Genomic DNA, 13,454 nt, shown 5'->3' with positions numbered 1-13,454 from the left:
TAGGTACACTAGATGTGCAACACGTGGAACCGGAGAGCAATGTTGAAGCCGAGCCAGAAGATGGTGCACGAGTGGACCAATCCAGAAGACGGAAGGACCGACTGGAGTGCATGCTTGGACTGGGATGATGTCAAGCCGGTGCAAGACTACAAGGTAACTAACTGACTTTGTGTCAAACCCAGGCAAGCCCCGGAGCATAACCCCTAATTTGAGTATTCAATGTTTATTTAAGTATTTGTGCATTTACGTTTTTAGGAGTTGTATGGAACCCTAGTATGCATGTTTCTCCCTAGGTACCTATGAGTCTATACTAGTATACAGGTGTCGTTAGTATTACCATGCTTAACCAGGATCCGGTAGAAGTCGAGTGATTGCTGTCACTCGCGAGCTATAGGTTCTTGTTACTTGTGGCAATGTGGTTTGAGAATGATTCAATGAGGAAAGAGAAATGAAAGACCGGGCGGAGATGAATTGGTTCTGGATATGAAATGGATGGAAAGTAAGCCTCCGCCTGTGTCGATTGAGGACCGTACCGTTGTTGGCAGTGCTGACCGAGTTTGAACAGTACTAACCACATGCCGGAAGTAGGAGGTAGTCGAAACCGGTAAGCTAAATACCTGATTTGCAACAATACTTTGAATCGCGATCTGCTACTCTGGGAGTGGAATGATGGCGGGTGTTGGAGTGTATGTCGCCTCCTAGTTCTCTGGGAGTTCGCTGTGAGGGACCCTTCACCCGGGTTTTGGCAGGCGTGATTCAGACGTCGGGGTAATGATGGGAACGGTTGACATATGTGGTCCAGCGTGGCTGCACGTGTCGTGTGAGTTAGGTCTACCTTGCAAGGTTAAATCGGATCGATTCGCCGTCTCTCTCGGTTAAGAGAACCTTGGTCACTTTGTCACATCGTAGTAAAGGATGAAATGAGAGTGAGTTGAAGACGTTTGAATGGTTTTAATAGAGGTTTAATGTGATCAACCATGCTTGCTTTAGATGTCAAGCAAATCTAGTTGGTACTTGATAAACACTAAAATATTGAAAGTAAGGATCCAGTATTAGTAGTCTTTCAGCAAAACAAACTCCAGAGCCAAAAAGCTTTGCATGTCTAGATAGTGGGCTAAGTATACCCGTGTCGGTTAAGTCTTGCTGAGTATTAGTATACTCAGGGTTTGTTGTCACCCTGTTTTCATGTAGCTGCTGCTGGCTGGAGCTAACCAGGATTCACATCGGTAGGCTCGATGTGATGTCCTCACGTCATCGTAGTAATCGTTGTTTTTCTAAACTAAACTTCTATTTATTTTTTCCGCTGCATTTTTGCACTCTGATATTTTACGTAAACTTGTTTGTAAAACTCCACATTGTAAATTAAATTTGAGAACTTTTATCTGCTTGTAATCATCTGTGCTCGTTTTCATGCGAGACTTCCGGTGTTTTCGATCCTTAACCCAGCGGGCTGCCGGATTACACCGTTTTAAGTGCGCGGTGACTTTGATTAATACTTAAAATGATAGTTAGCGCACTTAAGCCGGTTTAATTTGGGCGGTTCTGCTACAGCTGGTATCAGAGCCGAAACGCACTGGGGATGATTACTTGTATGCTTAATTAAGTTTAAAAACTAACTTTTTGGCTTGCAAAATGTTCGGTTTCGAAAGTTTGACGCTAGTTGCGCTAAGGAATAAGATAGATAGTTCGTATGCCCTATCTAGGGTTTATTAGCTATGGTGGCATCTATATATCTATTTTATTCCAGCACTTCCAGCTCTTTAATTTCTGTTAAAATTTACTTTCTTGCGCAACTGGTATCTAATATTCTGTAACGACGCACCTACGCTCAGGTGAGCAAAGTAAGCATTCCTGGTAGTCCTTTAGAATAGCTCACATGTTTCATACGTGTGCGGGTCCCGTATGATGAGCATACGAGGAGGTGATAAGGTTCAATTCAAACGAGCCTGTCGCTATCTGCCGCCTGATATGGAGTGCGGATTTCCCACCGTGTGATTGTAATCACGGCCATCTCGTAAGGCAATGTTACGAGGTGAAGACCTGTTATGTGGTTAGACATAACCGTGTATCTTGGGACACGTGTACCCTTGGGTGTCTCGTAAGGCGATTTGTACGGGAAGTGAATACGTTGCCCCGGTGACGTATGAAGCGCTGCCCATTCAGCGTCGAACGTTTGGGTGCCATCTCTATAGTGGATGGTAATGTATGTGTGAATATGTGGGAAACTGCATATGCGTTACCCGTGTGGCGTAGGACACATGGGGGCCGTTCGTGAGTGCTGGCACGAAGGGTCCAGAAATAGATTTATTTATCTCTTTATATATTGTGTTTGTCTGCAGGTACGCTAACCACGTTACATAAGCGTTGAACGTAAGAACGACTAGTATATATAGGGAGAGTACGTAATGTGCCACCGGTTGTCCCCGTATGCCTAGTTATTGGCAATTGTTTGGGTGAGGAACGAATAGAACGTGCATGCATCATCTCATCTTTGGTTGGTTTGATCACCTTGCTTGTTACATTGTTTTACTAAAATGTGTTGTTTTTACCTGAATGTCTTCCTAGGTTCGTGTTGTGGTAGTAGGCCAACGTAATCTGCTAGTTTGATCTTGAGTTGGGAAGGTCTTTTGTAAGTTAGGGGATTTGAGTTTTGTGAGAACCTTACCAGTAGTCTAGCTTGTCATTCAAATCCAAACTCTTGATCTATACCTCGAACCTATTCCAACAAAAGTGTTGTTGCTTTCTCTTTTGGCTGTCTAAACCTTGATGTCGGTCAACAAAACCTTTCGATCCATGGTCCAATGAATCTTCTAGTATCTCTCAATGTTGGGCATTTTGATTTCCAACATTTGAAATCGTGTACCTTCGTTCTTGCTCAGTTAATTTTTGGAGAAATTACAAAGATTTATGATAATGATAACTTTTGAGTAGAGTCATTGTAACATTCTGCATCACATCATTGGTCAGTGCATTGTGTTGCATCATGATCGGGAATGCATAGGCTGACTAACGGGTATGCGTCCGAGTACAACTTCGGGTTGTCTTCGGTTTCGTTAATCTATCTTGTTGATGGCACTGTTGGGTTGCTACTCTTGATTTCTCTTGTGGTGGTGTTTAGTTGCATGACCCTGATGCCGTGACGGAACCTAGGGCCTCATGTGTGCTGCAGCCACATGATGGAGCCACTAGGAGCGCGCTGGTGTCTCGGTATATGTGACATACCTCACCTCAATCCATTCTTATGCAACCCTTACTAGTGTCCTAACTTCTAATACTTACTCAAGGGTATAGGGTTAACGCGAGTTTAGTCATGAGGGTACAGTCATAAGACACATGTTGCATTGTGTGCATCGCAAACTCATGTGTGTATGCATCATATTTTATGCACCTCATATATGCATAAAACATGGGCATCATCATCTTTGCACCATGGTGTATGCATCATTGAGCCAGTATCATAGCTAATGCATCGAGTCATATGCAGCATTCCATTGTGCATGGAACATTTTATCATTGTGTTGCACCAGCATTGCAATCATGCATTCTAGGAGTGCATCATTATCCGAGCCATCAAGCATTTGCACTATGGGTGAAACATTTTATCTTTATTCCTTGGCATGGTGGCATTGTATTGGCATAAAGAAGCATGTTTTGTGCAATTCATCAGATAATATAATCCTGAGCAAGGATATTTCAAAAACACCTCCTAAACCATCTTTCCATTTTACCCTCACTTGTTATTCATTAGCCTTGTGATGAATCTCAATGACATTTGCTTTCTTCGTGTTGCGATCTCCACGCTGCGAGGACTTGATTACCTTGTCTCAGCATCATTCCTTGCTTTGTTGGACCTCTTCTTCGTGAACGGAAAATCTTACATCATTCAATTATCCATTCTACTCGAAGAGTCTTGCAAGAATTGAGTTCGGATGTTTCTTAAAATCATCGTCGTCATCAAGGAGGCGTCCCTGACTGCATGTAAAGAATGATCTTGTGTAATGCTAATCTCCTTATCTACCTTAGCGTCAAAATGGTTCCTTTGTAAATCACGTCCTTGCTTATTCAGGTAAGTCTCTGGAGGGTACATCGGTTTTGTTCCAGGTGTTCTGCTTGTTTTGTTTATAATTCCCGTAGATTCCTGAATGGTTAGCGGTCTTGATCTCAAGTTACTGTCCAACCGGACCGAATCCCCTGTTGATCGGTAATCAGGTAATCTCATCGGTGGATGCAAGCTGTATGTGAAGCTTAAGCAAGAATCTTATTCCTGCAGTCTGTGGCCGCTAACCCCTGTTGCTCTCATGTTATGCCTCCGTTTTTGGATCACCTCCTTGCTATCCCTCCATCTTGTAATGCTTATCCATGCACGATCTATCTGTGCTACAAGGGATTTCTCATTGGAAGTATGCTTGACGGTGTCGCAAGGAAACCAAGAGCCTACGCTGAGCACTCAACATATGCTTGTACTTCTCGACACACGCTGGTATTAAGATTGCTAATTATGATTCCTTATACAACTATGTTGGTGTGCTATCTCCTCGTGGACATTTCCCACATCTATCCTTTCGCTGTTCTGCCTAGAGATCTCTATGTTGGACCTAAATCTAGTGGGCCTTTCTACCGAAGTTACTTCGAAAGAACTGCTACTGGACGAACATATTAGAAGACTGCAAGAGGTGGTAGACAAGGAACCTTACCCCGATGATAAAGCAACCTGTGCCATTATGGTTGGCACGAGCGGGCATAAAACATGCAAAGTTGGACAAGCTAACCGTTGGACAAAATCGTGGGAGATATTGTTGTATACCTTGCTTCTTAAACTTTCTCTAAGTTCTCAGTCTTTATCTGCAAAGGATCATATCGTCAACATCGGTCTTCTCTAATATGACTGTTTCCTGCTGCTGTTGATGGTTGATCTGCTCCTCTTCCCTTAAGAGTCTTCCGTTCTGAATCTCGGGACGAGATTCTTTTATGGGGGTAGGGTTGTAACACCCCAGGTGTTAATCACCTGTAGTTTTGGTTAATCGTGTGTTTGATATCGTCATTGACACTAACCTTGCATGCATGAAATCATTTAATTACATTTTTGCTAGTTGTTAACACATGAAATGATGACTAGTTTTCAAATCCAATAAAAAATGCTTTGAAAATAACTTCTAAATTCTTGCTCAAATGAACTTTTGTCTAAAAACAAAGTTGTAGAGTTTTAAACGGTGAACAACTTTCATGTTGGTGGTTTTTCAAGTTGCCACGCAAAAACTTGAGAAGAATTTGAATTTTTAAAAGGACCATATTTTGAGTTTGCAAGAGTTTAAAATTTATTTTTAAAGTAGGCTTCAAATGAAAAAGTGCTTGAAACGAAAGTTGTAGATCTCAAAATTTTAAGCAAGTTTGGTATTCAAAAGTTTTTCATTTGACCCTTGGAATAAGAATAAAAATTTGAGTTTACAAACTGGAGTTTTGAACTTCATTTTATTTACAGAACTACCCTCACCACCATCTCCCTCTCTCCTCCCTCTCTGTTTCTCGCCGTGACGGCGTCCGTGCGCCGGCGCGGCCTCCTGGTCGGCCACGCGCCGTGCCCCCTGCCAAACTCATCCCCGGCGCCCCTGGTTTCATCGAAACCAGCCAACCTGGCTTCTCCTACGTGCGACGCGTGCCCCGCCGTCCTCCGCTCACGTCGTTCGCCGTCTCGACGTCGGTGCCGAGCCACGCGTCGCCGCGCCATCGCCCTGTGCCGCCCATGCCGGCCGTTCTCGGCCTTATCCTCCCCAAGCACAACCCGTGTGCCTTATCCTCCTCGAGTTCCCGGTGCCCCGTTCCCCTTCTTCCTCCTCCAGCTCGAGCGTGAGCAAGCAGGGCTGAGCCATGGCTGCCGCTCGACGCCCCACGCCGAGCCGCCGTCTGAGCTCTCCCCGAGCTCCACCAAAACCCCAGGCCCATTCACCACCTCCCTAGTTCCCTTCCCCGCCCCTCGGAACCGAGCTCCGGCCGTCGCACGGCCGGGAATCGAGGATTCCCCGACCATCAGACCACCATGGACAGCACCTCCGCTCTCACCATCGAACTCCTAGCTCCGGCCATCATCCTCTTCGTCCAGCAGCTCAAATCGAAGGTAGGAGTTGCACTGATGCTCGTGCTTCCCTTGTTCCATCGCGTTCCACGAGTTTCCGCGCTTGTTCGTCACGCCGTCGCTGCCGCCAAGCTGCTGCACGCCGCGGGCTGCTCCCGCGCGGGCCCAAACGGTAAGCTAAATACCTGATTTGCAACGATACTTTGAATCGCGATCTGCTACTCTGGGAGTGGAATGATGGCGGGTGTTGGAGTGTATGTCGCCTCCTAGTTCTCTGGGAGTTCGCTGTGAGGGACCCTTCACCCGGGTTTTGGCAGGCGTGATTCAAACGTCGGGGTAATGATGGGAACGGTTGACATATGTGGTCCAGCGTGGCTGCACGTGTCGTGTGAGTTAGGTCCACCTTGCAAGGTTAAATCGGATCGATTCGCCGTCTCTCTCGGTTAAGAGAACCTTGGTCACTTTGTCACATCGTAGTAAAGGATGAAATGAGAGTGAGTTGAAGACGTTTGAATGGTTTTAATAGAGGTTTAATGTGATCAACCATACTTGCTTTAGATGTCAAGCAAATCTAGTTGGTACTTGATAAACTTAAATTGAGCTAAAATATTGAAAGTAAGGATCCAGTATTAGTAGTCTTTCAGCAAAACAAACTCCAGAGCCAAAAATCTTTGCATGTCTAGATAGTGGGCTAAGTATACCCGTGTCGGTTAAGTCTTGCTGAGTATTAGTATACTCAGGGTTTGTTGTCACCCTGTTTTCAGGTAGCTGCTACTGGCTGGAGCTAACCAGGATTCACATCGGTAGGCTCGATGTGATGTCCTCACGTCATCGTAGTAATCGTTGTTTTTCTAAACTAAACTTCTATTTATTTTTACGCTGCATTTTTGCAATCTGATATTTTACGTAAACTTGTTTGTAAAACTCCACATTATAAATTAAATTTGAGAACTTTTATCTGCTTGTAATCATCTGTGCTCGTTTTCATGCGAGACTTCCGGTGTTTTCGATCCTTAACCCAGCAGGCTGCCGGATTACACCGTTTTAAGTGCGCGGTGGCTTGATTAATACTTAAAATGATAGTTAGCGCACTTAAGCCGGTTTAATTTGGGCGGTTCTGCTGCAATGAGGAAGTATTTAGTCGAGTACAACGACTACTCAGGGATGTAAAGAAAGTTCCCGTTGTTCCTAATATATTTTCTGCTGCGAGTCCTCTGAAACAGGTACATGATAAGAGTAGTCGATATGTAGTAATCGAGTACTTTACCTTAGTGTCATTCTGATAGAATTTGCTTTCTGTAGGAGGATGTGGAGCATTTTAAAAGTAGTCCTCCACCGCCAGGCACTTATTCGTCCTTTTTATTTCTTCGCGCGCTCTTATACTGTCGACCAATTCTAGCATGTTTATATGAAATCTTATATAAATAGTACTGATGTCTAACTTTGGTTGTACAGATGAATAGGTTGGTGAAGATAGGAGTGACAGGGAGCACAGCCCCACTCCAAGTGCAGACACCCAGACCAGGCACCCAAAGGGCGCGCGGTTAGTGGTGAGGAAGCATTACAGCTCCTCACAAACTACTAGTGACAGGTAAGTAGCTAGTTAGTTGATTTGCAATCGAGTATTTTTTTTGCCTACGATTTGCTTGTTTCAATTTGAATTTTTGCTTTTTCAAGTCCGGCGGCAAAGATGCCACGGACTTCAGTATCTGGGGATGATGCTACGGTGGGACAAACCGTCCCATCCACCACAGTGGACCCATCAAAGGGGACTGGAACTACTCTACCGGCGAGTAGTTCTAGTGTAGATGATGCTAGTGATGCGGGTAAGCAGGCCGTCATCATGAGGCCTACCCAGAAATTTGGCATAAAGACTCTTGCCATACCTTTTATTTTAGGAATTTTGGGAACATTTAATTTCAACAAAGGAGATTTTTAACAGATCAAACGAGACCTAAGACTTAATCTAAAAGAAATTATTAGATTAAATCTATTTGCATTAAAAAAATTGCATTAAAAAACCGATCAAAAAAGGGCGAGCGAAGTAAGTGATCGAAAAACTTTCTTCTTTGTTCGTCCTATCTATAAGAGGAGAGCATATGAAAAATGTAACCCATTCTTTCGTTTTTTTAGCTCTCCTACGTAAGTTTCTTAAAAACTTGTAATTGTAGGATTTGTCTTTGTGCGTCGAGTATATTTCAACTACTTTGTCTTGATAGGGACGCGCTCCTGGAGGCAAAATGGGATACTGAGGACAACTCAGCCCCCAAGTCAGCAGCAGAGAAGCCCCCGAGTACTCCTGAGATGAGTGCTCACGATGCAGAAGACATGGCCAATGCCATGCTTCTGGATTCTCCACTTCCTGACGCTGATAGGAGCAATGAAGGGCTCCTGGAGGGCCGTGGAAGCGACAAGCTTCCAGAGGAGGAGAAAGGCGAGAAGCTTCCTGAGGAAGACGACGCGAAACTGCTTGAGGACACCCCTACAGGTAAACTTATAAAGCCTTGTACTGAAAAAGTACTTTTTCTTTGCTCTTAATTTGATTAAGTATCGCTTTTTTTCCTCTAGATTCCCAAAATCCAGGGAATACTTCGGGGATGATTGAAGATGTGCCAGAGAAGTCAGTCTCTGATGTGCGGGCAAGTGCTTCCCAGGTCTCATCGGGAAGTGTCTAGCCGCAGGAAAAGTTAAAGCTTGCATTCAAGCTATTGGGGGTAAGTAGTCGAATATATCGAGTATTTATGTATAAATCGAGTAGTATGTACTGATCCTTTGTTATTTGCTTTCTTGGAAGGAAGTTTTGGGGCAAGAGGGTAGCCAGCCCCAGGGCAATTCAGAGCTAAATGCTCTGAAAGAGCGGGTAAAAACACTCTCGTCCGAGAAGGCTGCCCTTCAAGAGAAGCTTAAAAAGCTTTCCAAGGCCAAGAAAGTCTAGTCTGTAGCATATATGATGCAGTCGACTAGATTATTCTGCCTAGTGTTTATAAGCTTTTCTTCTAATTGAGTACATAGCTTACACAAAATTTTTAAAGATTGAGGAAAGCTTGGTACTGGATCTAAAGATTCTTATGTACCAAAACGCAGATGAATTTGAAAAGCTCAAGAGGATCAAGGAAGACTCTGACCAGGAGGCGGTGACAGCTCTTAAACAACTCAAGGACCTGTTAGAGTCTCGAGACTCAATGTAACAAGAGCTCGTAGAGCGAGCTGAGGCAAGTGAGGGATGCCGCTCAAGAAGTGGCAGAGATTGTGGAGATTCTGGAAGGGAATGAAGACGAACCGCTCACTTTGGCGGGGAGGCTTCGAAAAGGACCCGAAAGTTTCGAAAGGTACATCTCCACAACCACCCGACAGTACGTGGGACATGTACTCGGGTTGGTAAAATCCTACTGGCCACAGACTCCTCTTGATGCACTTGGGAATGGCGCAAAGTCTGATTGTACTGATGAACAGTTCAATCAATATTTGCAAGAGACCTCCGTGGTGGCTGACCAGATAGTGGAGACTCTAAACAAGCCCGACTCCCCTTGATCTTGTTTGTAGTTTGATTTGGCGTGTGGGCCTCAAGTACTTTGGAACAAATGTTGAATATTTGTGTAATGTCAAGTACGTATTTTTATGTTTGGATTGTGCAATTCTTTGTTGTGTCGAGTAAATGTACTCGAAGGTCATGAGTTTTGGCAGCATCGCGCCTACTCAATCGTGATAATGGATACGAAGAGTTGTATCCGTAGGTCCCTTAGGAGGCAAAGTATTCTCGAATAGGATCGAGTTGTATGGTTCTGAATCAGAACTCTAGTGCTGACCGGTTAGGATTGAATCTCGCAGGATTAACCAAGTGGAAAAAGCACTAGAAGAGTATCGTAAGCCGTAGCTTAGTCTGAATTTCTTTGTGAAAAGAAATGTTTTGTTAGAGCGGTGCTCTTATGGACTATATTGTCCAACAAGGAAAAAACTCTTTATCGAGTATTTAGAAAGTTAGGAGCTTAAGATGTTCTTTGATAAATAGGTGAACAGGAGGCTCTCAACAACTACTCAGATTACTAAGGGAGAACAAAACTGTTTTTGCATCTCGAGCAAGCGAGTAGCACCCGTCAAGTACTCGAGGCAAAAAAGCTCCGTAGTTGGAACTCCCTTGGTAGTCTAAGCAAGTAGGAGACTCGTGTCAACCTATTTTAGAGTATCAAGAACTTATTTCTGCTCCTTGGGGAATTTTCACAATTGACCAGTTAGGATAGACCTCGATTGGTCACCCAGATAGCGTACAACTTTTATGAAGATACCCCAGACTACTCGATTCAACGAGTAGCATGACCTATACCAGGGCTGGATTGATTTCTAAAATAGAACTGTTAGAGTGAACTCTATCGAGTTAACCAAGACGTAAATATTTTAGGAATATCCCGAACTTACTCGAGCAAGGCGAGTAAGGTGTCCTACCCAAGGACTGGAGTAGTTTAGTCGACAAGTCTGTTAGGGTGAACCTCGTCAGGTTACCCAAGACAAAAATATCTAAAAAAACATCCAAAACCTACTCGAGCTAGCGAGTAGGGTGTCCTTAACCAAGGACTGGAGTAATCCTTAAGATAAGTCTGTTAGGTATGAACCCCATCGGGTTGTCCAAGACGAAAATGTCGAAAGAGTATCCAAAACCTACTCGAGCCAGCGAGTAGGGTGTCCTTAAACCAAGGACTGGAGTAATCCTTAAGACAAGTCTGTTAGGTATGAACCCCGTCGGGTTATCCAAGACGAAAATGTCGAAAGGATATCCAAAACCTACTCGAGCTAGCGAGTAGGGTATCCTACCCAAGGACTGGAGTAATCCTTAATACAAGTCTGTTAGAATGAACCCCGTCGGGTTACCCAAGATGAAAATGTCATAAGAACACTCGAGGTAAACCATAAAACTACTCGATTGCTTCTCTAATGTTGAACATAGCTTTCAGAGTGACGTTTATGATGGGGTATTGGTCAGATGAGCGAGAGCCAAGTAATCGATTTAGGAAGGAATCAACTTTATTGATAATTTGTCGAGATTACAGGAATTGTAAAATGATAGAATCTGACTCTTAAGACCTACTCCTTGCTCGTAGACACGAGCAATGATTTACATAACTGAGTAAAATTATTCTAGGGAAAAACTAGTCGGTACAGTAGTCGACTAGATTATTGGTAAAGTCTCCTTTAGGAGTGGTGCCCCAAGGGCTTTGCGGAGTGAGTTGCACTCGAAGATCGTATGAGAGTTCTTTGGGTGCATGAAGCACTTGCGTAGGAGCGTCTTATTGATCCTGTCTCCACTGAGAGATGTTTCTCCATGATGTTGGGTGCGCGGTTTACCCTGGGGAAGGGTACTTGCCGGCTTGTGCTTCTTGAAGGCTGCAGAAGCCTTTGCTGGGATGCGGAAGTTGGAAGAAGGGTTGTAAGCCTCTATTTCCTTGCATTCTTTTCTCCTTGAGATGATAACGTTGCGCGCGTCGCGACCAACGTTGATCACGTTGCGGAGGTCACAATTGGAGTAGTCGTAGTTGTCACCTTGCTGTTCCTGCTGGCTGTTGGCGAGACGCTGGCGCCTGAACGCCCTCTTCTAGTTAAGCAGGCGACGACGCTCGTAAAGATCTTCTGCTGGGTGCTGCTCTTCCAATTGCACAGTGACCGTCACTGCTGGAGGATCTTGCTTGGTAGTAGCTTGGGGTTTTGTGATTACGGGGGGAATAGTTTCCATGTTATCGGAAAGATACTCGTCGAAATCATCAGAATTGTAGTCGTCGAGGTTGAGACGCTCCGTGGAGTCCTCCTCAAGTTCATGGATTTCGGAGATGCGAACCATGAGGATTTCACGGCAAAGATCTTGAGCTCATTGGTCTTGTTTGCTTGAGGGCGGGTCTAATGGAGTGCTCTACTGGAAGGGTAGATCTGTTGGCTGAGAGCCAGAGGCGTTAGGATCTTGTGTCTCCTTCAGGCGCACTGTCCGTCCTTGTGGCATTGCATATATGACCAAGTTTGGGAGGGAGTCTTGATCGGACTTAGAAATCTTAGTCGAGTTGGACTCGATTTGTTTGCTGTACTGGATTAGGTCATCCAGCTCGTGTTCCGAGTTGAAAGAGTACTCAGAGTCGGAATCGGTTAGTCCACCGATTTTAGAATATGTATGCTTTGAGTGATCAAGAAGTGGGATGTCCATCTCCACGCGGAGGGCGTTCTCGTTCATCCAATGTAGCCAGGATTGAGCGGGAGTCAGCCCTTCAGGCTCCTTGATCCAGGGTTTGTCGAAAATCGACTTGCTGGATTGTTTTGGAGCTTTAGCTTTTCTCATTTTGAGTTTGGCCAGTTCCCAAAGTGCGTCAGCATGCTGGGGTGGATTGGCCATAGCGTTCATGAACAAGTCGACGTTGTCGGATCAGTCTTAGAGATCATCGAATGGTTCAAAGTTGTCGAGGCTGTTCATAAATTGATCAAAATCCTGATCGAATGGGGACTCGGCTGGTTCGGGAGTCCGAATGTGAGCATATTTCGGTGAAAGATTCTGAGGTTTCCTGGAGAAAGACGGTCCCATCCGAACAAGCCGGGGGTTTGTCTTTCCAGATCCCCCGCAGATTTCTCCTCCCGATTTCTGCTTCGTATTTTGCAGAGTGCCTTCAGCCATCTTAATGCAGTCGGCGAGCTTTGAATCTACTCGATCGATCCCTGAGAGTATATCACTCAACCGTTCCTGTGAGTTTAATGCTTCTGGGTTCTGTTGTACTTTAGATGAGCCAAGGGTGGATTCTGCAAGTTTGATGCATCCCTCTATTGATCGTGAAACTCGATCTACTCCATCGAGTAGTTCTGAGTTGCTGATCTTTGGGCGTTTGATCGATTTGAGATAAGTCACGTATTTTCCGAGGGTTTCGGAAAAGTGAGGTTTTTTGGAATCAGAGTTTGCACCGAACTCCACTGACCCGAGAGTTCGAGTCGGAGTCGACACGTTTTCAGCGTTGTCCGAAATGAGTTCGAGTAGAACTCTGTTTTCGTCGAGATCCACGGTCTCGCGGATGTCGGCGAGTTGGGTAGCTTTCGGTTTAGGCGAGTTGGGCGTGACAAGGTGGCTAGAGAAGCCTCCCAATCCGTCAGTCGTGCATGCCTAGGAACCGAAAACAAGGGTTGTGCCCTCAGGCACGTTGTTGGCGTCGCTTGATCCGGCCATCGAATTCGTCGATGAACTCGCCGAACCCCCCTTACCTGGCGCGCCAGCTGTCAATGTTTACCGCCAAGCCTGCTCAGGGATACCCATAGCAGTAAGGTTTGTAGGTAGAGATCGACTGCTCTGGAACTTGATGGTGCAAGGAACACAAAGATTTAGACAGGTTCGGGCCGCGAGTTGCGTAATACCCTACGTCCTGTGTGG

Source organism: Panicum virgatum, chromosome 7N, assembly GCF_016808335.1.
Source record: "Panicum virgatum strain AP13 chromosome 7N, P.virgatum_v5, whole genome shotgun sequence".
NCBI classification, from domain to species: domain Eukaryota; kingdom Viridiplantae; phylum Streptophyta; class Magnoliopsida; order Poales; family Poaceae; genus Panicum; species Panicum virgatum.
This window is presented reverse-complemented; position numbering follows the sequence as displayed.